Here is a 24109-nt window from a genome sequence, read left to right as displayed (position 1 = left end):
TCCCAGGTCCTCGGCATGATAGCCTTGTGTTCTAACCACCACACCAGGTCCGCTCCACTGAATTGAAGAAGAGTTTGAATTGTTTTAAGCCCTTTACACAATTCTTTTATTTGCACAAGAATAAAAACGAATCAATTCTGTATGAAATCATGAACACCAATATGTGTTGATTTATAAATTTTAAATGGCAATTACATTTAACCAGATATGTATTGTATTTGAAAGCGTAATATTTTCAATAAGAATGTAGTAGTGTATTATAAATAATAATACCCACTCTGAAAGCCACTTTACGGTGATAAAGACCACACAAATGTGTTTAAATTTTTCATTGGAAAACATGTTTGTCACACCACAAACGCCTCCTGTCAGCGTGTTGTCCTTTATTTTATAAAAACTATGTAGATATGTGATGCAAATGAAAAGACTTAAAAAAACGCTAATGCCGAAGCAAGTCTGTTTATAAAGAAATATCTATATATTTGCGCGGCTCATGGCAACTTAGGCGCTGTCCATAATCTACGTAAGGTATCAGTTCTCTTAATGCTCCCTTTTTCATTGTACTCAAAACAAGGGATTTGAAACGCTGTTTAGTTTCTTATATTTATTCATTTTTGATAAGGAGTACGCACGAATGATAACAAAAAACGGAATCAATCGGTGGCCATGTCAAAAACACTACCTCCTCCCCCTCCTATAGTCCACGCAATATTTACGAAATTTTTAGGTGCATAAAACATTGATCAAGCCCTCCCCCTTTCCCTCCAAGTCTACATTATTTAAAGACGGTACATTCTTTTGGCTGTAACATTGTAGAAATTGTACATGCCAGCAACGTATTGAAATTATTTTCTGAGTAACTGTAAATCATTAGTTTTGCATAAATACCAACATAGAAAACAAGCGGAATATAGACTATGTGTACTAGCATTTCCAATAGTAAATTTAAACACATTTTTGTGGTCTTTATCACCGTAAAGCGGCTTTCAGTGTGGGTATTATTATTTATAATACATTACATTCTTATTCAAAATATTACGTTTTCTAATACAATACATATCTGGTTAAATGTAATTGCCATTCAAAATTTCTAAATCATCACATATTGGTGCAGGGTTGTTACAACAGCGCGGATTTCGCGAATTTCGCGGATTTCGCGATTTTCGCGGATTTGGCGCGGATTTGCCCCTAGAATCCGGCCCTCGCGCGGATTTGGCGCGGAATTAGTTCTGTTGTTCTGTCATGCAAATTTTGTTGAATTTTGAACATGATTTTAGTCTGATTTGCATCATACTATTTTCGTGTGAGATTGCCTTCTTTTTATCTACCAAACAGCGTTGCATATGAAAACACTAAAGAGTTAAGCCATGTTAGCGCTTGAAATATTTTTTATTCCCGTTGATGAGAATCCTAGAGCCTAGAGGCAATATGTTCCAGTAAATACGAAATTGATCTAGAAAGTTTTGAACTGAACCAGATTAGTTACATTTCATCTATGCAGTTTATTTTCGTAGCAATAAACTTAATTTTTCCTACTAAGTTTTTACAACATATTTAAGTAAAACACGCTAGCATTTTTTCAACTTTATAAATGATCATATGACAATAACATATACTATCTATTGGATTTACAGGAACAAACTAAACTTCGAGCTCTACCGCGAATACTTTTTAGAAATTCTATAACAAAATCCAGAAATCATCAAGTATATTCTTCAGGGTGTATCTCCGGAATGTCTCTAAGGATCTTTTCTGATATTGTTCTTAAGCTCTTTGTGAATGAACTATTATCGTTTTTTTTTTCGAGTGAATGCTTTCATCTTAAAAGTTCTCGTGATTTATTTCGTAATGCCTGGAAATTTTCTATAAAAAAAATCCTGCAAACATATCGAGAGAAACAGAAAATTCTCGAAAGAGTTTTTACCAAAACTATAATAATTTTAGTTCCAAAGTCGTGCACGCTGACTGTAATGTATAACAAGCGCACATGGCATTGGAACTGAGCGGACAAATGCGCTGTTGTTACGCACATGGATATGGTACGATTGATCTTTTTAAATCAAGTTTCTCAATTAAAAAATAAAATTTGATTCAGGAATTCATGGCTGGAGTAATCCGTCCATTAGAAGCCACTAGAATAGACTTAACGTTGAAATTTTCAGAGTGATCCACCGTATATTTCTAGAGACATTTCTAGTAGAAATCCTTAGATCATTTTAGAAAAACTGTCGAGGCACCATGAAGGAAATTCAAAAAATACATATACATTCCTGTGAGAATTAATAGTGAAAACTTTGGAGATTAATCCTGGGGAATTTTTGAAGGAATTCATGGATAAATAACGGGAGAAATTCCTGGAATTATCAAAAAAAAAAAAAACCCTGAAGAAATTTTAAACCACCAATAAACGCTTTAAAAAAATGCAACATTGTCTTTCAGGAATTTCCCAGAGTTTCCTTCCCTGGATGCTGTAGGGATTATTAATAGTATAACTGCGGAGGAAGGTATTTTTTCTTTGTACAGGCAACTCTTCATGTGTTCCTCTTGGCATTTCTTCAGTATTTTCTTAAAACGCAGTCCACAAACTACGTAGACTCAATTTCGGCCATTTCAGAACTAGCCTCATAGACTTTGTCCATATAAAATTTTCGAAATTAGGATGAAGCTTGGATTTTGACCAGACCACCCTCCGCCCCTAAGAGTCTACATAGTTCATGGACGGGCTTTGAAGCATTCTGCCTGGAGAATACTTATCTAAAGTTTAAGTTTCTTTCTAGAATGTCTTACTGGGGTTCTCCAAACATTACTAAAAAAATCTCAGAGGTAATTTCCAAGAATCACCCTCACAATATCTTACTCAAATTCCAGCTAATTACTTTAAAAATACTTCGAAAAATCAGGTTCTGCAAACAAAAACTTCAAAAAAATTTTCCGTTTCATTCAGGTTTTTCAAGGATTTGTTAGAGATACTTCCATGTTTTTTTTTGTGTGCTAGAAATTCACACATTTTTTTCACAAATCTTGTGGTATATTTTCCTGAACGACGGGTTCTGACCGATTTCTCCAAAATCGATCTGTAGATTTTACTCGCGATTTTAATAAAAATTCTTGAAGGAATATTGCTGAAAAAATATGACATAGAGTTGTGGCAAAACGTCTTCGAACTGTAGAAAGCTTGGAACATTTTAGATGAGCTGCGTTAATTTACGAATCAACAGTTCAGCTCCCACCCAGCTCTCAAATAGTCTATTCAAGTTGAAAGTGCCTTTTCTTCATACACTATTGTAGACTATTTAAATTCTATGTTGAATATATGCGCACTCTCGCGGAATTGGCGCGAATTTAATTTTACAATCGCGCGGATTTGCCGCGGATTCAAATTTGTCTCGCGCGGATTTGGCGCGGATTTTTTTCCACGCTTCTCGTAACAACCCTGTTGGTGTTTATGATTTCATACAGAATTGATTGTTTTTTCTTGTGCAAATAAAAGAATTATGTAAAGGGCTTAAAACTATTCAAACTCTTTTCCATTTATTCAAACACACATAATATCGTTACCATAACATATGAAAAGGGGCTAAGTGTTTTTTTGCAAACAAACATGCTTCGATCGCTGTAGCCCCCATCTCTATACACCCACGCACACCAACACTTTTATCAGATTGAGCAACCTTGGGGCTATCACTTAAGGGTGCGGATATTCGTGGGTGGATACAGTTGGGCCCTACAGCGATCGAAACATGTTTGTTTACAAAAGGCACTTAGGTCTTTTTCACATGTTATGCTAGCTTTCTCTTTTTATGAGCTTTCTCCTCATTTACTTTATTTATTTTTTGTTTATATACATTCACGTTCTGCTTAGCGTACTTCAACCTGAGAAGTTACAAATATTTTCATATAAATACACTTTTATTTATATCAACTCACAAAAACGTCATATTTTCATCAATTATTTCAACAAAAACTATGCTAAACAAATCTATTACTCAATGCAATACAATTTTTCATGAAAATATTTCATCAAAATCATTTAAAAATGATTGAGTACTAAATATTTCGATTTTTCCTTTGAATATTGGGCTTTACGCCCTTTAAAAGGGCGTAACTCAAAAATGGGCCCTACGATTTTTTTCAAATTTTGCCCAAACATGCAGGATAGTCATAGAAAACGAATGGTGGGCACCGATTGGATGGAGATTTTTATTTTATAATAACGGTCTGGGGAGCACCGTGACTCATAGAGGCGAGCCATCGAATTGGAAAATGGCACGGTCTGTTCATCAGGCATACCAGGAGCAGAGATGGCATTTCACCGTAGCGATTCACTGCGGCGTCAGTTTATCGACCACACTGGGGATAGGAACATTTTTCACCACACCAAGAAGCCAGTTTCTCTTGTTTTGGGTGGTAGGTAGACCAAGCGCTAGTGCGTGCTCTTGCTCGTCCGCCTTGGATCGAGTGTGGCTCACTCTTTCGCGCGCATCGCTCTCCGGCGCTCTCCCGTGTTTTCACCCAGCAGTCACCGAATTATCACCATGGTGACGCCGGGGCGAGAACTCTCCGGCGTTTCACCGCAGCGCGCACTCTGGCGCAAAAACCTCACTGGAGCGCGCACCCGGGTGATTTTTTACACTTTCACCGAAGAGAATTTGAAATCGCTCTCGCCGCACTGTTGTGTGGCCTAGTGCTCAGGGAGCTAAGAGATTTATTTCTACCCACCAAGCTTGCGCGCATCCGAATCGCAGTGGTGGATCCACTTATAAGAGAAGGGCTCCTGTTCAGATGCACAGCGTGAGTGGTGTATTTTCTATTTCTCTTTCCCACACTGAGGATATGGACATCTCTGACCAGGAGAAGTGGATGTTGCCTGGAAAATCCCGCGAAGTTTCGGTCCAGACTTAATTTTGAAAACTCCGAATTTTGTCTGTGCATCGACAGCGTTGATAAGTTGCAGGGAAGAAATCAGAATGTCCTTCCAATAAGCGAATGATGATGATGATGATGATGATGATTAAAGTGTACCCACCACCAGCGCAAGGATTACCTATGGCTGCAGAATCATTCCGGCATGGAATGATCTACCTGATGGTTTGTTGTAGCAGGGTGAGTTAAAATCGCTGAATTCCTTCGGTAGTCAACATAAAGTTGCTAGCTCATGACAAAAGACTGGCTACTCCACGTCCGGTCATCAGTTCAATTAACCCCCTGAGGATACCCCCCTTGTGTGCGAACCCCGTAATTTGGAATGGAAATTATACAATTAGGTATATAATAAATATAAACAATTACTATCACGCCGAGGACCTGGGATCGAATCCCATTCCCGACAAACTCGCAAAATGTGAGTTCTTCCTTCGGAAGGAAAGTAAAGCGTGGGTCCCGAGATGAACTAGCCAAGGGCTAAAAATCTCGTTAACACAGATAAAAAAAATATAAACAATTAAAGGCAAAAACTTGGGTAGATCTCACCAAATTTGTCTCCTTTTAAGACACAAAATCTCATTTCTTGATGTCAGAACGCTTCAAAATCGCCGAACCACTTCCACTTCCAGAAGTCAGAACGCCTCTTGAACGTAAAATCCAATGAGGGAAAACCTTCATCCAGTAGCAAGTACAGTACCATTGACCAAGCCGAAAACCACATGGAAAACGACGACGCGCACAACAAAACCCACGCGACGACAACAGCACGACCTGTTCGACTTCAAAATAGGAAAAAGTCCAATGGCACTAACCACCACTCCCGAAATTTCAAATCTTCGGACCCGAAAAAAAAAATGACAGCGCAAAAATTCAAAGCGTCCGCCCGCGCGCACCGACTACTGCGATGATGAATGCCCTTCCAATAAGCGAATGCCTGTTTATCGATTTCGTTTTCGCCAGATGACGGAACACATTCGGGAATGTTGAGTGTTCCGAGTGTCCAGTTGTTCATTGTGGATAGCATCGAAGAATCCACTCGCGCAGTGCTGGGGCTAGGGCTGGCCTGCTGAAATGCACTCTCAGAACCTTGTTCAGTACCAGTAGAAAGTCGGACAACTTGTTCACGCAGCAAATTATTCTTATCGAGAGCCTCCTTCAGTTCTCGTAAAATTCGTTTTCTGGAAATTTTTCTGTAATAAATAAACAGACGCAAGCAATTTACGATTAGGTCCATCTTTTTTATGTATAAGAGGAGTTCCGTCTATCTCCACCGGAGCTCCTTATGCAAAAAAAAACTCTGTCTTTCTCCACCAGAGTATGCTTTTACTTTCTTATTATTGCACTCCGACTTAACATCGGAGTCGGATGCCTTTTCAATCGGGAGCTCAGTCTATATCCACCGGAGCCCCTAGCAGAACTCTGCCTTTTTCCATCTGAGTTTGCTTTTGTTGTTTTTTTTCACACTATACTTACTTCGGGGGAGCTGTAGGTTAGTCTACCGCGCCATTGTCGCGACCGGCCAAGTTTTCGTATCCTGGTAAATCCGCCATACTGATACTTGTATCGATGCTGACTAGCGAAAAGGAAGCCTCTCGCTTTCGTCTTAAAGCCGGATCGTTGCCAACTGGCGAGAGCGATGACAGTCGCTGTCGGCTTACAGTCGGATGCCGCTGGTGGAACTTTCTTAAATGGATCTCGTTGCCGACTAGCAAAAGCGACGCCACTCGCTTCCGTCTTACAGCCGGATCGTTGCCAACTGGCGAGAGCGATGACAGTCGCTGTCGGCTTACGGCTGGATGCCGTTGTGCAAATCAGTCAACCGGACTCTCCACCGGTGACTGTTGCTTCACCAATCGTTGCCGACAAGCAAAGGTGTTTCGGCTTATTGTCGGAGCTGCTTCCCAGTTGCTGCTGCTGCTGCTGCTGGCTATCGATGTGTCTCGTATCGCGTCCGCCGAAAAAGTGATCGTCCCATGGCTTGGGTAGTCCTATTTATACGAGCTGCGGGGACCGATTGTGTCTTTTCCCCTTCACCGACGAGCAAATTATGGAAGAAATTGGGATTTCCGAACGAAGAGTTTTCTTTCTCATTCACGCTTTATGCAATATGATTTTAAATTGATTTGTTTAAAACAATTTGTTTAAACAATCAATTTTTGTTTTGTTTTGTTTAATTATTATTATTATTATTATTATTTGTTCATTCTGATCCAATCTCTACTGCCCCTTGGGTTGTTTTTCAAGGCTTCTTATCTCCGCACCACGTATCGACCGTACAGTACTCGGTTGAGGTTTTTGTACTTTAAACTTGCAGTATTGAACTTTGCTTTCGTAATTGGATTGCGATTATTCGAATATTCTCGAAGAGCGCTGACACGTTTTCGTTTCAGGTATCGCAGATGATTGTTGGACCACGGAGGTTTCTGGCGAGGGCGTGGAGCAGGAATACACTCAGGAAATAGTTGCGTAAGAGTCTCAGTGAAACACCGAAAGGAATCGTTAACGTCGCTTTCGTCGTCGTTTCGTTTAAACGGCTTTTCGGGCCCGTATGAAGTTGATCACCAATATCAACTTCTTTTCCCGATCAGCCTAGATAGCTGTGTAGTGTCGGTAGCGGTTAGTTCAACTGGCTAAGAATAGCACTACGGACCGCCTGTTCCAGTGGTAGGAATCCACTAATCAGGTGACCCCTAATTCATGGTGTTATGCGGCTTTATGCTTACCGTGCCTAGGAATGAATGGCTAGGGGGTCTAATAAAAACCTAACCGCAAACGGAGCCTGTGGAGTACCAGGGCACCCTCCACAGTATTTGCCCTTACTGTGCTAACCGGAGCAATAGCGCGGTGGACCTTGTGTTTCTCCGAGACAATCAGCTGCCCTTCTTCAATCTCATACTTGAGGCTGAATAAGGGCGGGATTATGAAGATGTTATTAATTAGTTTAGATTTTCACCTATATGGTTTCGCATTATGCGTTTTACACAGTGTATTCTGTGCATCCTCGCCTTTGGCGCACTCAATTCGATACCGATCTGGCTTTATTGTTGCTGTTCTTTTTTGTGCTGTGATTGTTAAGAGTTTAATCTTGCCTAGTTTGGATAGTGGCTACGGTTAGGATAGCTCAGATCAATCTTCAGCACAAAAGAACAGCAACGATCAATCTTTGTAGACTTATGCAAAATGGTACAGCACAAGTGGCGTTAGTCCAAGAACCTTACTTTCGTAAGGGGAATTTCTATTTAGGAAACCTTGTCAATCCGGTGTTTGCTACTTTCAGTAAAAATGAAATGGCAAACTCACGTGTCATGCCTCGAGCATGTGTGATTGTCAACAATGCAATCGTTGCTACACTCATCTCTGAACTAACTACCAGAGATGTATGTGCTATCATAATAGATGTATCTGTTGGAAACCTCAACAGGAAATACGTTTATTGTTCGGTTTATTTACCGCATGATGAACCATCCCCTACGGATGCTTTCAAGCAAGTCATTGCATACTGCACTTCAAAAGGCCTTCCGCTAATTGTTGGTAGTGATGCTAATGCTCACCATATAATCTGGGGCAGCTCAGACATCAATTTGAGAGGCTCCAGTTTGATGGAATACTTGAGTAGTACAGATCTTGGATTACTTAACATAGGCAACCGCCCAACCTTCATGGTATCTGGTAGAGAGGAAGTGTTAGACATAACGCTTTGCTCTAGCAGAATTAGTCATGAGCTGACCAATTGGCATGTGTCAGATGAAGAATCTTTATCTGATCATCGTTACATCTTGTTTGAACATGTGAATTTTACTTCGCAAACTTTGCGTTTCAGGAATCCCCGGTCAACCAACTGGGATCTCTTTACCGATTTGGTTGCAGCCAAATTTCATGGATACTCACCATCAATTGACACTCCAAGTGATTTAGATGATGCCGTTGATACCACAACGGCCTTCATCATGGAAGCTTTTGAAGAAGCCTGCCCTCTGCGGTCTGTGAAGACCACAAGAGGAACCCCTTGGTGGAACTCCGATCTGGCGAAGCTTAGGAAACAATGTAGAAAGAGTTGGAACAGACGACGTTCGGCTGGATCGGAGGCTTTCAGGTCGGCTCGCAAGGCCTACCAGAAAGCTCTTTGGTCTGCTGAACGATCCGGCTGGAAAAACCTTTGTACAAATGTTTCCAGTCTGAGTGAAGCCAGTCGATTGAACAAAATCCTTGCAAAATCTAAGGATTTTCAAGTGAACGAACTTCGTTTGCCAAATGGTGTTTTTACTTCCTCTGATGAGGAAGTTTTAGAATGTTTATTCAGTACACACTTCCCCGGATGTGTGGATATTACATCTTCGGATGAACCTGATGTCTTTTCTTGTAGTTATGATTCTTTAGCTTCGGCTCGGAGTATCATAACTTTAGAATCGATTGAATGGGCACTTAATAGCTTTGCTCCTTTCAAATCTCCTGGGGCAGATGGGATTTATCCTATTTTGCTTCAGAAGGGATTTGATCATTTCAAACATGTTTTGAAACAACTACTTGTTTGCAGTTTTGCTACAGGGTATATTCCCAAATCCTGGCGGGATATTACTGTGAAGTTTATTCCGAAAGTGGGTCGCGCGTCGTATGAAGAAGCAAAGAGCTTCAGACCTATCAGTTTGACCTCTTTTCTTCTGAAATGCTTAGAACGCATTGTGGATCATCACATCCGTGATGTTTATCTGGCCAATGTGCCTCTTCATGTGAACCAACATGCTTACCAATCTGGAAAGTCCACTGTGACTCTTTTACACAAAGTTGTTTACGATATCGAGAAGGCATTCGCTCAAAAGCAATCCTGCTTGGGTGTTTTCTTAGATATCGAGGGTGCCTTTGACAACGTGCCTTTCGATGCCATATTGGAAGCCGCACGGGGTCATGGTATATCTCCAATGATTTCCAATTGGATTCACCAAATGCTCAAAAACCGACATCTCTTCTCGACATTGCGTCAAGCGGCGATTAGGAAATTGAGTGTTTGTGGATGCCCCCAAGGGGGAGTCTTATCACCACTTTTATGGAATCTCGTAGCAGATACGCTATTGAGGCAACTCAATAATAGCGGTTTTCCTACTTATGGTTTTGCCGACGACTACCTAACATTGTTAGTCGGTATGTGCATCAGCACCCTTTTCGACCTGATGCAAAACGCTCTTCAGGTAGTTGAGGGTTGGTGTCGCCAATATGGCCTTTCGGTAAATCCGAGTAAAACATCTATTGTTCTTTTCACGGAAAAGCGAAACCGTAATGGTGTTCGAACTTTACGTCTCTTTGATTCTGAAATCAATGTGACTGAACAGGTAAAGTACGTTGGAGTCATTCTTGATTCCAAGCTTTCCTGGACACCTCATGTTGAGTTCAGAATCAAGAAAGCTTGTATGGCCTTCGGGCAATGCCGGCGAACCTTTGGTACAACTTGGGGTCTAAAACCCAAGTATATCAAATGGATCTACACAACTGTTGTTCGGCCAATATTGGCCTATGGATGTCTTGTGTGGTGGCAAAAGGGCGAAGTGAGAACGGTCCAATCAAAGTTAGGCCATCTCCAAAGGATGTGCTTAATGGCGATGTCAGGAGCGTTCTCTTCAACTCCCACGGCAGCGCTCGAGGTTCTCTTTGACGTTGTCCCACTACACATTCATCTCAAACAAGAAGCACTTTCTTGCACTTACCGTCTATGGGTACTCGGTTTACTAGAGGAAACTCCTGTGAACCGCAGTTCAACACACACCTCGTTGTTTCCACTTTTGGTGAATTGGGACAAAGTTGTCCTTGCTCCAAGTGATCTTACAATTGCTTGTAATTTTCCATATAGGACATTTTCCACGAAATTCCCTTCCCGGGAAGAGTGGACATCTGGTTATCTGGAGAGAAGTATTTCAGACGGCATCGTATGTTACACTGATGGCTCCCTTCTAGAAGGTCGAGCAGGTGCTGGTGTTTATTCTCGTGAACTAAGGCTGTATCAGTCTTATTCACTTGGCAGACACTGCACCGTTTTTCAGGCCGAAATCTTTGCTCTTATGTGCGGAGTGCAATCAGCACTTCAGCAGCACGTAATGGGCAAAGTAATATACTTCTGTTCAGATAGCCAGGCTGCTATTAAAGCACTTGCTTCGGCCAACTCCAGGTCGAAGATAGTTATCGCTTGTCGAACTCAAATTGAGGAGCTGAATTCAGCAAACGCTGTTCACCTTGTATGGGTACCTGGCCATTCTTCCATCGCTGGAAATGAATTGGCTGATGAGTTAGCTCGCACTGGAGCATCACATGACTTCATTGGCCCTGAGCCAGCTATTCCGGTATCCAAGTGTTGGGTGAAGCTTCAGATTAACACCTGGGCTGCCACTCAGCACAAACAATACTGGAATAGTTTGGAGTCATGTCGTCAAACAAAATTGTATTGTACTGAGCCATCTCTAGGGGTGGCAAAGTATCTAACAAATCTGTCAAAGCAGAATTGCAGCATGCTGGTCAAAGCATTGACTGGCCACTGCCGACTCAGTTATCACATGGCGAATATTCAGCAAGCTGATTCATTTGCATGTGATAGCTGTGAATCCGATTATGGAACTTCGTATCATTTAATATGGAACTGTCCAGCTTTTGCGCAATTGCGTTTCCGAGTACTCGGGAAACACTTATTAAGTGAAACTGACTTCAGAAACCTGAATCTTCAGGACGTTCTGTTGTTCTTGACCCGCTGTGGTAAAGAGCTATAGGCTCTCTTTACGCTTTATGCATTATCACAGTGCCCTTCTCAGGGCGCTGTTCGAACCCATTGTGGCACGCTTATGCGTTATTACAGTGTCCTTTTCAGGACGCTATGTGAACCCATTGTGGTACGCTTTTGCGAGTATGACGATCCTATTCCCTTACCTGTCCTTTCCCATCTCCTATCCTTTTTCCTTCCCTTTTCCGTCAGGTAAATGATGAATAGGCTCGTGTTCATGGCGATGGCACAAATTTCCCAAATGGAGGAGAACGTGCCTCTAGAGCCGACCTACTGATACCTGACTAGCGAAAAGGAAGCCTCTCGCTTTCGTCTTAAAGCCGGATCGTTGCCAACTGGCGAGAGCGATGACAGTCGCTGTCGGCTTACAGTCGGATGCCGCTGGTGGAACTTTCTTAAATGGATCTCGTTGCCGACTAGCAAAAGCGACGCCACTCGCTTCCGTCTTACAGCCGGATCGTTGCCAACTGGCGAGAGCGATGACAGTCGCTGTCGGCTTACGGCTGGATGCCGTTGTGCAAATCAGTCAACCGGACTCTCCACCGGTGACTGTTGCTTCACCAATCGTTGCCGACAAGCAAAGGTGTTTCGGCTTATTGTCGGAGCTGCTTCCCAGTTGCTGCTGCTGCTGCTGCTGCTGGCTATCGATGTGTCTCGTATCGCGTCCGCCGAAAAAGTGATCGTCCCATGGCTTGGGTAGTCCTATTTATACGAGCTGCGGGGACCGATTGTGTCTTTTCCCCTTCACCGACGAGCAAATTATGGAAGAAATTGGGATTTCCGAACGAAGAGTTTTCTTTCTCATTCACGCTTTATGCAATATGATTTTAAATTGATTTGTTTAAAACAATTTGTTTAAACAATCAATTTTTGTTTTGTTTTGTTTAATTATTATTATTATTATTATTATTTGTTCATTCTGATCCAATCTCTACTGCCCCTTGGGTTGTTTTTCAAGGCTTCTTATCTCCGCACCACGTATCGACCGTACAGTACTCGGTTGAGGTTTTTGTACTTTAAACTTGCAGTATTGAACTTTGCTTTCGTAATTGGATTGCGATTATTCGAATATTCTCGAAGAGCGCTGACACGTTTTCGTTTCAGGTATCGCAGATGATTGTTGGACCACGGAGGTTTCTGGCGAGGGCGTGGAGCAGGAATACACTCAGGAAATAGTTGCGTAAGAGTCTCAGTGAAACACCGAAAGGAATCGTTAACGTCGCTTTCGTTGTACAGTGAGGACCAATCCACTGAGAGAAGAACATTGTTGAATCTAGCAAAGTTTGCTCTCGAAAAATCGAGTAGTCTGTCTTCAGCGAGTTTTAGAAAAAACTGTGCGGATAACACAGCGTACGGTGACAATAAGAGGGGGATGAAATGAATCGACAGGAATCAACGCTTCGAGTGGCTGCACTAGGCCACACCTCGGCAGAATTTCATCGCTCACAAATAAAAGGTCCATTGTTCGGTTTAGGCTGTTCCTAGCTACGTTGAGTTGTCTTATGTTCAACAGAGACATGCCATCTATGAGTGCGATGCTAGTGCTAACGGACTCAGTCGGTTCAGGCTGAGCAAAACTTGCAGGGTCAGGGCGCCAACATAGATCAGGTAAATTGAAGTCACCGAACAGAAGATGGGCAGTGTGGAGCTCAGCTGACATCACAACAGATGAAATAGAGCTAATATAACTATCAAGTATGCAGCGATTTTTGGACTGTTCAAGTGAAATATACAGCCCCAAGGCAAACATTTTGGTCGTTGCAGTCTATGTTGATCCATAGTAACTCGAGACCAGGATCAATGAAACCCTTGCACCTGGAGAAATAAATTATTAAATAAATTAAATTTAAACTATTTTTTATGGCTATAAGGACACCGCCACCCCGAAATTTGCCGGTCTTTGCGATAGACTGTATAGTCATGACCGAACAGTTGTACGGAATTAATGGCATCATGCATCCAAGTTTCGGTCAGAATGATGACGTCGTATTCTTGATCCGATGCTGCCGCGTAGAAGTCATCGATCTTCGTCCTTAACCCTCTGACATTCTGATAATAGATGCTGATTCCTTCGGGCACTTGGGCAAGGCACTCGTGGTCACTATGTTGTGGGTCGTCCGTAGGTAGCAGGAATAGTTGAGGTCCACTGAGACGAGGCGCGGTATCTATTCCCGCTTCTGCAGGACATATACCGGTCGAGCATTTACCTGGACCAACTGAGTTATCAAGTTGGCGATCCATTTCGTCCATCGTCAACGCTGAGAGAGTGTCCCCAGTAGGGCCACCAAAGCATGTAGTAGGATTTCGAGTATAATCGCGGGCATGGGGAGACATCCAAGTAAAACTGTAAAGGTTGAGTTCCACTGAGAGGGGGCGCAGTATCTTTGTTGGCTTCGGATGAACATATACTGGTCGTGCATTTACCTGGACCAGCTGAGTGTGCAAGCTGGTGATAACACAAGTTTACAAAATAAAACGAAAGTCGTGAACTTCTGTCAACGACCAAAGTTTTTGAAGCGCAATTTAGCGCTGATTTCAAAACCGTGCTTCAAAAATTTTTAAGTAGAACAGTTTTTGAGATTTAGCTCAATATCGAGTTTTACATTTTTTTAAAATATGGAATTTACTAAAATTCAAATATCTTTCGTTTTGTTCAACCAATTTTAAATCTTTTTCCATAAATCAAAAGCTGAATACAATACCTTTCGATCATCTGAATACAGGTTTTGCGTCAGATTGATGACATTCAAGATATTGGCGAGTTTTAGGGACAATCTCTCTAAATTTTAGCGAAATTTCCAAAAATATGTGAAGAAATGTATTTTTTTCAATAAGAAAAAAACAATTTAAAAATTCTTTCTCGACGTTTATTTGACATACCATATGTAGGCGAGTTGCAGTAAAAAAATCAGCTCAATCGGAGCATTGAATACTGAGAATGAGATGTGTGAATTGAGCGACTTTGCTTAAAAATAGAACAAAAATCGATTTCAAATCATCACCCTTGTATGGAAAGTCAAAAAATTTTCCGCTCTACTGTAATTTTTTTCCTTCACGTTTTCAAACTCAGGGCATGATTTTACACCAAAAATGATCATCAGCTTACCGAGTTCAAAAATGCTGTAAACTAGTGTAATTATCCATCGCTGACGAAGTGGAAGAACAAACTTCAGAGTCATCAACAAGAACGGCAGTGTAAGCATGTCCTCAGGGATGGGGAACGTCGGACAGAAACTGGAAAGGTTGAGTCCTTCTGAGAGAAGGCGCAGTATCTATTTTTCCTTCGGCTGGGCATATACTGGTCAATAATTTACCTGGACCAGCTGAGTCATCAAGCTGGTGAATTTAATTATTGCATTGTGTGGCAAGTACAATGATACACTATGCCAAGGTAGTCGAGAAAATTTTCCTGACCGAAACGGGAATCGAACCCACCGCGCCGTCTCCGGATTGACAATCCATAGTTTCAACCACTAGGCTGACTGGAGACCCTATGTTTCATACAAATATTGAAAATTTTGTATGGACAAAAGTCTACGAAGGGGGAAGGGGGTTCTGATATGGGTAAAAATGAGTCTGCGTAGTTAATGGAGAGCGCTTTTTAGATTTCAGCCTTCTTTCGGCGGAACGATCGATGAGCTCCGCCAGGCGTTTGGCGAGGTTGTTGTTTTGTCTCTGGCACTCCGCCGTTGGATGTAGACTTAAGAATCCGTTATTGAATTATTCCTCCCAATGGGGCATCCTTTAAGTACGTCACGCCAATTTTAGCAATTATCGTCCCCTCCCCCCTTCGTACAGGTTTTTCCTACATCTAATACATCACTTGCCACACAGTCCAGAGACCACCTCCAACCCCCCACTCCCAATATGAGCGTGATGCCCCCCAAAACCCATAACACCAAACAAATGTTTAATTGTTTAATCCTTGAATCATTTGGGATGTAGTGCGCAAGGAGGTAGCTCCTTGTCATCAACAACACACTTGTGGGCCAAAAAAATGGTGATTTTTTTTATTGCATGTCCGTCTTGGTTCCAATCGGATATACAAAATCTGCCTGAAAAGTGTCAAGTCAAAAAACGACTTATATTTTCTTGTTTAGAGCTGGAAATGAGCAATATTGATATTGAATGCGTGATGATGTATATTTTCAAAATAATTGTACATACACACTTAATTTTGAATATCGTGTTCGGTAAATTTTTGTCGAAAATAGAACAGCTGAATACAGCTATAACGGATTGTTTACCTTTTGCACCCGTTTTTGACAGTTGGTGTACTGAGCCTCAGTAATAGTAGTTTACGCAACAAGGTGCAGAATGAAGATTTTTACAGCACGAGTTGTACACTTATCCAACGAGGCTTGCCGAGTTGGATAAGTACGACGAGTGCTGTAAAAATTGAGTTCTGCACCGAGATGCGTACAACGTTTTTTGCAATTTCATAAATTACCATTTTAGGATAGTTTTTATCAAAACTTTTTCATCAAACTGCACACTGATGTTCATAGCCATGTTTAAGAAAGTCTGATCATAGCAGGTTATACTATGCAGTTGTCACAATTTTCCAAACCTGCATCCAGAAAGCATCAAGAAGTTGATCAAAACTGAAAACAGTGCTGTAATGGTTCATTACGCAACGCAAATCAGTGCTGTAATGAACCATTACAGCACTGATAATTTGGTGTGGGAAAGTAGGCCTTTTCCTGACAGTTTTGCATGAGGTAAAACAGCCTATTACGATGAGAAATTGCAAAAAATCGATTACCGAAGCTACCGAAAAAGTTCTGCTGTTCTATTTTCGTCAAAAAAGTACCGAACAGGCTATTCAGGATTGAGTGTGTAGCATTTCATTTTAATTGTTTTAAATTGTGACATTATTTGCGTCCTTCAATAGACAGTCCTACCTCATGCAGAAGGAAAAGTAATAAACTGGCTAACAGGAAATCGTCCTCTAGATTTCATTGATGAAGCCAGCGTGCTCGACTTCTTTTCAAAGTTATGTTTTGCGCATCTTTAATTTCATTTGATGTAACCGAAACTGAATGTTCTTTTCCAGATTAGATGATCAATTTTGTACAAAGAAATCCTCTATTAGAATATACATGGTTTGTGTCTAGTTATTTTACAGGTCTTCCTTTTTCAATAACGTAGTCCTTTTTGTCATTCGATTCTCCAAAGACCCTCTGGTCAGAAGCTATTGTTAAAGCAGAAGAACTATTGTTCATCAGATGCCTTATTGGCGCCGATAAACCCTCAAGGTGTTGCTATTTTGAAGGCATAAAAATACAAGGTGTTTCGAAATTCAATAGATGAGTGATTTGAACAATAAGTGAATCATTGCGTTTTTCTTCACACGGAAAGAGTAACCAAAAAGGACGAACCGAAAGGTGTCCCATGAAGTTTGGAATTCTTTTGATTCACCGATTCGTAACAGTTTTTGTGTGCCATTGTTCATTTTAACGCCGCTTCTCAATGGTGGCCTATTGACACTTCGAAATCATTCAGAAAGTTTCTTTTCATTTCTCTTTGGAAGATTAACTACATCCTTACATTCGGGTAGGCTTAAAACAAATTGTTAAACGAATGTACCGTAATCCGGGGTCAAATTGATCGCTTTAAAACAACTTTTACGGATAACATCAGTGCCAATTCAAATATTGCCAAAAGAATTTCTGTAAAACCAGTACCCTGTGGATCTCCATTGAACCATGTGACAGAATTTTGTTCAACAAATTTAAACTTTAAGTTAAATATTGCTTTTTTCACAGAAAATTTTCGATGCTTCGTTGAATTTCATGACGTTTTCTTCCAGCGACGGCTTCCGCGATACAGCAAACCACTGAGTTCCACACTAACACAGCAAGAAATCTGTCAATATTTACTAAATACACGTGCATTTTCAGCGAAATGCTCTATTTGCATGAAAACCATCCACTCTCACAACTAACGGATGACCGCCGTCAAATATCAGGATTACCAACTGTCCGGCAACTGCTGTCATGTCTCTGTGTCGCCGAATCTGGCGCTGGGTCCTCGGCGCGGAAACCCAAAGGTGGGAATAAAATTTTGGGGTTTGCGCGCAATAACTCCAAATATCAAAAAATTGAAAATTCCACTTTGGGGCGAAATTGATCAGTATACAACTAAGCATCGGTTGGAAAGGAAAATTTCCTTCTCCGCTTAATTTTACTCTTCTAAAATCGAATATCGCGTTGAAAATCTTACAATTAATGAATTTTATACTTTAAATCTCGCGCTCAGTATCATACGGGCGTATCTACAATGATCAATTTTTCTTCATCGATTTTCTCTTCGGCTAGTAACTTGGCTTGCAAATCATTTTTGGTCGTTTTTGTTGTTTTAGGTGCTAGTCCTAGTCGTCACACGCTATGCCCGAACCAGCAGATTATAAAAATTTAATGTACAATGTTTCTCTCCATAGACTATCAGATTTCATGCTATATTATCATATGCGGAAACATTTAAAATATTTCATCGGGGAAATTTTGATTTTTTCACGTTTTTAGCTGTTTTTTTTACAAATTTGAAGGAAATACCCATTATCGGTCAATTTCTCTCCCATAAAAAATGTATGGAAAAATTTTCACCGATAAAATATTTTGAAACCTTCTGCACATGAAAATATAGCTTGAATACTGATGTTTGGTGGAAAGAAACCCGATGTACATTCGATTTTTATAATATGCTGGTTCAGACATAGCGTGCGTCATTCACCGAAATACACCGAGAGATCATCCGAATATTGGTCGTATTTTCCGGAATAATCCGAAGAGAAAAGCGACGAAGAGAAATCGATCATTGTAGATACTGAACGCGAGAAATGCAAAATTAAATTATGAAATTTCCCCCTTAAACGCCTGAAGGTAGGCAATTTCCTTTGAAATAATGATTTCCATCACAATAAATGATTATTTCATCTCAAAATTAACTTTTTTTAACTATTTTATGTTCTGATTAGCTAGATAACTTCCCAACCAAGGCTCCACAAAAATGTTAAAACAGAGAATTTACGGGAAGTCCGATTAGCAATCGATTGTTTAGTAGCAATGATTTAAGTTAAATGAGAAATACATTGCAAATTCTTAAAAAAAAATAAGGCAAAACTAGCTTTTATCTAAAATAATTTAAAGTCTACACTCATCTCTAGATATCTACGAATCAGATGACGTAAAAAGTTAAAGATCATTACGACGCTTAAGAGTTCCTTGTATGGAACCAAAATGTAGTACCCGAATGATCAATTTCACCCCGCTGATCAATTTGACCCCGGTTTACGGTACCTTTAATTCGGATGATGATAAACATTTCTTTAGTTTACCTCAACATTATTGAGAACTCTTACAGAGTTGGAGAACAAGTGAATGTTAATTGCATACGGACTGATATTTCCTGTAGATTTTCAGTCTACTCTAAACATATTTGTATGTGTATGTTGATGCTCTGAAGCAAGCACGCTACTACACTCAATATGGATGTCAATAAGGTCAAATGTGAAAAGTATTTGCAGTAAAAATTGTCGGTTTGATAGCGTTTTGAGCCGAGACGCTTTGGGCCCCTAGGTTATCAAATTTGTAGTAAACTGTAGTTAGGTAGGATTTTGAAATTAACAAATTAAAAACACCAATGCTCTAAAGAGCTGTCATGTAAATTAGATTCTTATCAAAATTCCAAACTAAAACAACAGATTAAAACAAAAGATGAAGTATCTACAGATAAAAACACTTGATTTGTAAAAACAATGAAACAAAACAAAAATTGAAAATAAAGAATGATTTTAAGTAAAGAGCCCAGACGGGAGACAGTCGTTACTGAGTTAAAACTCGCTTAACATAATCATGAAAAACATCCCATTTAGTTATGGTGAAAACAACCCCCCCCCCCCCCCTTTTATAAAAAAATCTATTTTGCAATTCTTGCACCTTGGATCTTACCACGCAATCACTGAGTTATGGTGGCAACAAATGCACCACTGACACATCCATTTTCGTAGTATCTCATGCACAACCATGTTGTTCTCAGAATCATCTAGGCTAATCTCACGCACCATCTTTAACTAAGCAGTGATGCCAGCGCCACATTTGAGAAACATGCACCATTTTGGCATTTCGTATTCCAAAACAGTATTCTACACACCAAATTTTTAATTTCTCATCCAGCAAAACGTATTGCTGGAACCATATCAGCAAATTAAATTTTACTGAACAATCAGTAATGGTAACTGAAAAATCAGCAAACACTTAAATTGCTGGATAATCAGTTAAACACTTGTCAAACACTTACAATTTTCCAAAAATACTTTTGCTCGTTTCCTCACATCAACGCGAGCTAACAGGAATCAATGAAAATTCCACCCAAAAAGGTACTCGGCAGCATCAAATGTAATGCTCCACGTCCACGATGGACATTCCTAGCAATGTGGCGCTTCTTTGGAGCTAAATTGGCTTCTTTAGCGGTGCTGAGATAATTCCATATTCGGAATCTACATGCAAAACTGAGCCAAAATCCAAATTTTCATTAATTTTGGTGCTCGGGAACCTATTTAAAAATTAATTTGAAATTTGTATGGGAGTGATTTGTCAAATCACCCCTCGTCGCATTTTGTACTGGGTGGAGCTGTCAAACAGTTACCCAGCTGTCAAAAGGTGATTTCAAAAAATCTCTTTGAAATTGATTTTAGGTACCAAAATAAAGTTCTAAAAATCTGAAAAAAAATCATAGTGGCTCAGAAAAAGGGGCTCTTTCGTATAAAATCAAAAAATCAATACATTTTTCTAAATTTAAAAACCCAATTTGGTGGGTTTAATATTCATTATTGAACTTTGTTTTTTCTTCGAAAAGAAAAAAAAAAAAACAAAAAATCCGGCCGGAATCGGGCGCGGAAAAAATTACTGGTGAACCAGCAAACACATCGCATTACTGGAAAGCCAGTAAAGTAATTATTGCTGGATGGATTGCTGGATCCACAGCATGTCAGAAACCAGCAAAATTTTGCTGGTTTCCAGCGAAATAAAAATAATGTGTATGTACGTGAACCATGGTGACTTGGGCACCACATTGAATTCTAAGCATCATTTTTGCAATTCGTGCACCTAGCCATACAAACAGTATCACTGAATAACAGTGACGATTAATACAGCACACTAACATCATACACCTTCCTCAAAGCTTTCAATGCACCATCATGATATCCACAGAATGATCTAGGTATCCACGCATTATGATGATCTCATGAAATGTCTTTTTATCAATTTGGTATCTAATACCTCATACTTTATGGGGCCCATATAGCCGAGGCGGTAAACGCACGGGTATTCAGCATGACCATGCTGAGGGTGACGGGTTCGATTCCCGGTCGGTCCAGGATCTTTTCGTAAAGGAAATTTCCTTGACTTCCTTGGGCATAGAGTATCTTCGTGCCTGCCACACGATATACGCATGCAAAATGGTCATTGACATAGGAAGCTCTCAGTTAATAACTGTGGAAGTGCTCATTGAACACTAAGCTGAGAAGCAGGCTTTGTCCCAATGAGGACGTTACGCCAAGAAGAGAGAGACCTCATACTGATATGCACCATCATGAAATTTCATGCACCATCACAGCTTTTCAAGCACCATTTCAGCGTTTATCATATCATTCTAGGCATCTAAAGCACCATAATGGCGTGAGCATCACATAAAATTCATGTTTTGTGTATTCTATGCACCATTTTTGCAATTCGTGCACCTAACCATGCAACATGTTGATATGCTTTGAAAAACGACGACAACTGATGCATCATCTCAAGGAGGGTGCAGGCACGTCAAACTCGAACTAACTACGCCTACCTAACATGCATCGAGCGGGCCTTCCCAAACAACACAATGCGATTTCGCGGGCCATCCCCATCGACAAAACAAACCGATTTCCAAGCAGGATTCGACCAGGCTTCTGATTGCGTGCACTAACACACTCGCAAAAGATGAGCAGTAGGCCTACCTTGCCGCATGCGGATCCCCTGCATCATCTAGCATCATGCACCTTCTTCAAAGCTTTTCAACCACCATTTTGACATTCACTATATTATCTAGACATCTTATGAACCATTATGATGTGGTTCACAAGTGAATCCCATGCACCATTTTGGCATTTCACATACAAAATAGCATTCCTTGTTCCTGGACCATGTTGATTTCTGTGCCGCATTGAGTTTCCTGCACCATTTTTGCAATTCTTGCACCTACATATGGAATATGTAAAGTATAACAGATGGTGAAACTAAAGCACTATACAGACAGTGTGAAGAATTAGCAATAAGTTAAAATTCACAAATACAAAGAAATTAAAAAAAAAAAAAAAAAACTATACAGACATCATGTAGCTCATTTGCATTCCATGCACCACCATGATGTTTACATAAATATCTAAGCACCATCTTACGCATCTTCTAAGCATATAATTCACATTTGAATTTCATAAGCTCCATTTTGCCATATCGCACCACATTAAATTCTATGCATCAATTTTGCAATTCTTGCATTTTGGGTCTAACCATCCAATGTTGAGAATCACTGATTCATGAAGGCAACAAATACACCACTGACACATGCAATTTCTTAGTATCTCATACAAAACCATGATCTAGGCTAATCTCACGCACCATCTTTTAACTAATCAGTAATGTCAGCACCATATTTGAATAACATGCACCATTTTTGCATTTCGTATTCCAAAACTGTAATCCATGTACGTTAACCATGGTGATTTCGGCACCACATTGAATTCTAAGCACCATTTTTGATATTCGTGCATCTTGCTATACACATTGCCGAGTGTCGTTGAATAACGGTGACAACTAATACAGCGCACTAACATCATAGTACCTTCTTCAAAGTGTCCACAGAATGATCTAGGTATCCAAGCATTATGCTGGTCTCATGCACTATCTTTTAATCAACTAGGAATCTAATGCATCATACTGATATGCACCATCATGAAATTTCATGCATTTCATCTTTCTAAGCACCATTTCAGCGTTTATTATATCATCTAGGCATCTGATGCACCATTATGTTGTGAGCCTCACATAAAATACTTTCATTTTGTATTCTATGCACCATTTTTGCAATTCGTGCACCTAACCATGCAACATGTTGATAATCTTTGAATAACGGTGACAACTCATGCAGCACTCTAGCATCATGCGTCTTCAAAGCTTTCCATGCACTTTTTTGGCATTCACTATATCATCTAGGCATCTTATGCACCATTATGATGTGGTTTACATTTGAATTAGATGCACCATTTTGGCATTTCGCATACAAAATAGCATTCCACGTTTCTAGACCATGTTGATTTCTATGTCACATTGAGTTTCCTGCACCATTGCACGAATTGCAAGTGCACCTTAATATGAAACATGTTAAATCTAACAGAATCATGGTGAAGCTAAGATGCACCATATCATGGTGAAGCTAGATGCACCATACTGACATCATGCATTCCATGCACCACCATGATGCTCACAGAATCATATAGGTACCATCCATGGCACCATCTAACGCACCATCTATGAATCAAATATTGTATCGCGCCACTTGGGCGGTGGCTTCTATATTCGTCTGTTTTCCACTATAACTCAGTCAATTTTGAACAACTTGGCTTGAAATGTTGTACACGCGTAGATACTATACCTATCTCACCGCATTCCAAAATTTGTGTCAATTGGTTCAAATTTGACTGAGTTATGGCGAAAACAGACGACAATAGAAGCCACCGCCCAAGTGGCGCGATTCCCTATGTGTCTAATTGTGAAATCATGCACTATCGTTAAATTTCATGCATTACTAAAGAGTAATCGTGGCGTTCACTATTATTATTCTATGAAGTTTCGTAAATCGAAATAGCATTTCATGTACGATGTCAACTCTAATGTATCATACTGACATCATGCACCATCTTTGAACGACATGTCCCATATCAGCATTCCATGCACAATACCAATGATCTCAGTAGTGCTATCTAGAGATCCTATACACCACGGTGACATCATGCACCTTTATTGCTTCATCTTAGCATTCTATACATCAAATTGCAATTACTTGCCACGCATGCACTATTTTGACGTTCCCTTGATCGTTAAGTTATATAATGTACCAATGTACCATATGTACTCCTATCACACACCTTTATAAAATTCAATGCACCTTCTTGGGATTCATTGTATCATCCACAATTGAATTTTATATACCACTAGCTGTACCAGGAAAACTTTGTCTTGCCTACTGCGTTTTTTGACGTTTCAAGTTTCCAGCCAAGACCAAGTGCCCGGTCAAAATGTATGGTTTTTCTGGAGATATTCCTGAAAAAATGCTGGAATTCCTGGAAAAAATTCTGGAGGATTTCGTGAAGGAATTCTTTGAAAAATTTCT

General features: G+C 40.2%; 1 long non-coding RNA gene across 1 annotated transcript in view; it reads right to left on the bottom strand.

Annotated features, from left to right (window-relative positions):
* Window positions 1-17431: 17431 nt before the first annotated feature.
* The window catches only part of LOC134285345 (uncharacterized), a 68548-nt gene continuing 61870 nt past the window's right edge, over window positions 17432-24109 (bottom strand). Inside the window, exon 2 of the long non-coding RNA XR_009996300.1 lies at window positions 17432-17766. This is a non-coding gene — a long non-coding RNA (uncharacterized LOC134285345). The remainder of the gene's footprint in view (window positions 17767-24109) is intronic.

This window comes from Aedes albopictus, chromosome 1, assembly GCF_035046485.1.
Source record: "Aedes albopictus strain Foshan chromosome 1, AalbF5, whole genome shotgun sequence".
Classification (NCBI taxonomy): Eukaryota; Metazoa; Arthropoda; class Insecta; order Diptera; family Culicidae; genus Aedes; species Aedes albopictus.
The sequence above is the reverse complement of the archived record's forward strand: the minus strand, read 5'-3'. Positions and strand labels throughout refer to the sequence as shown.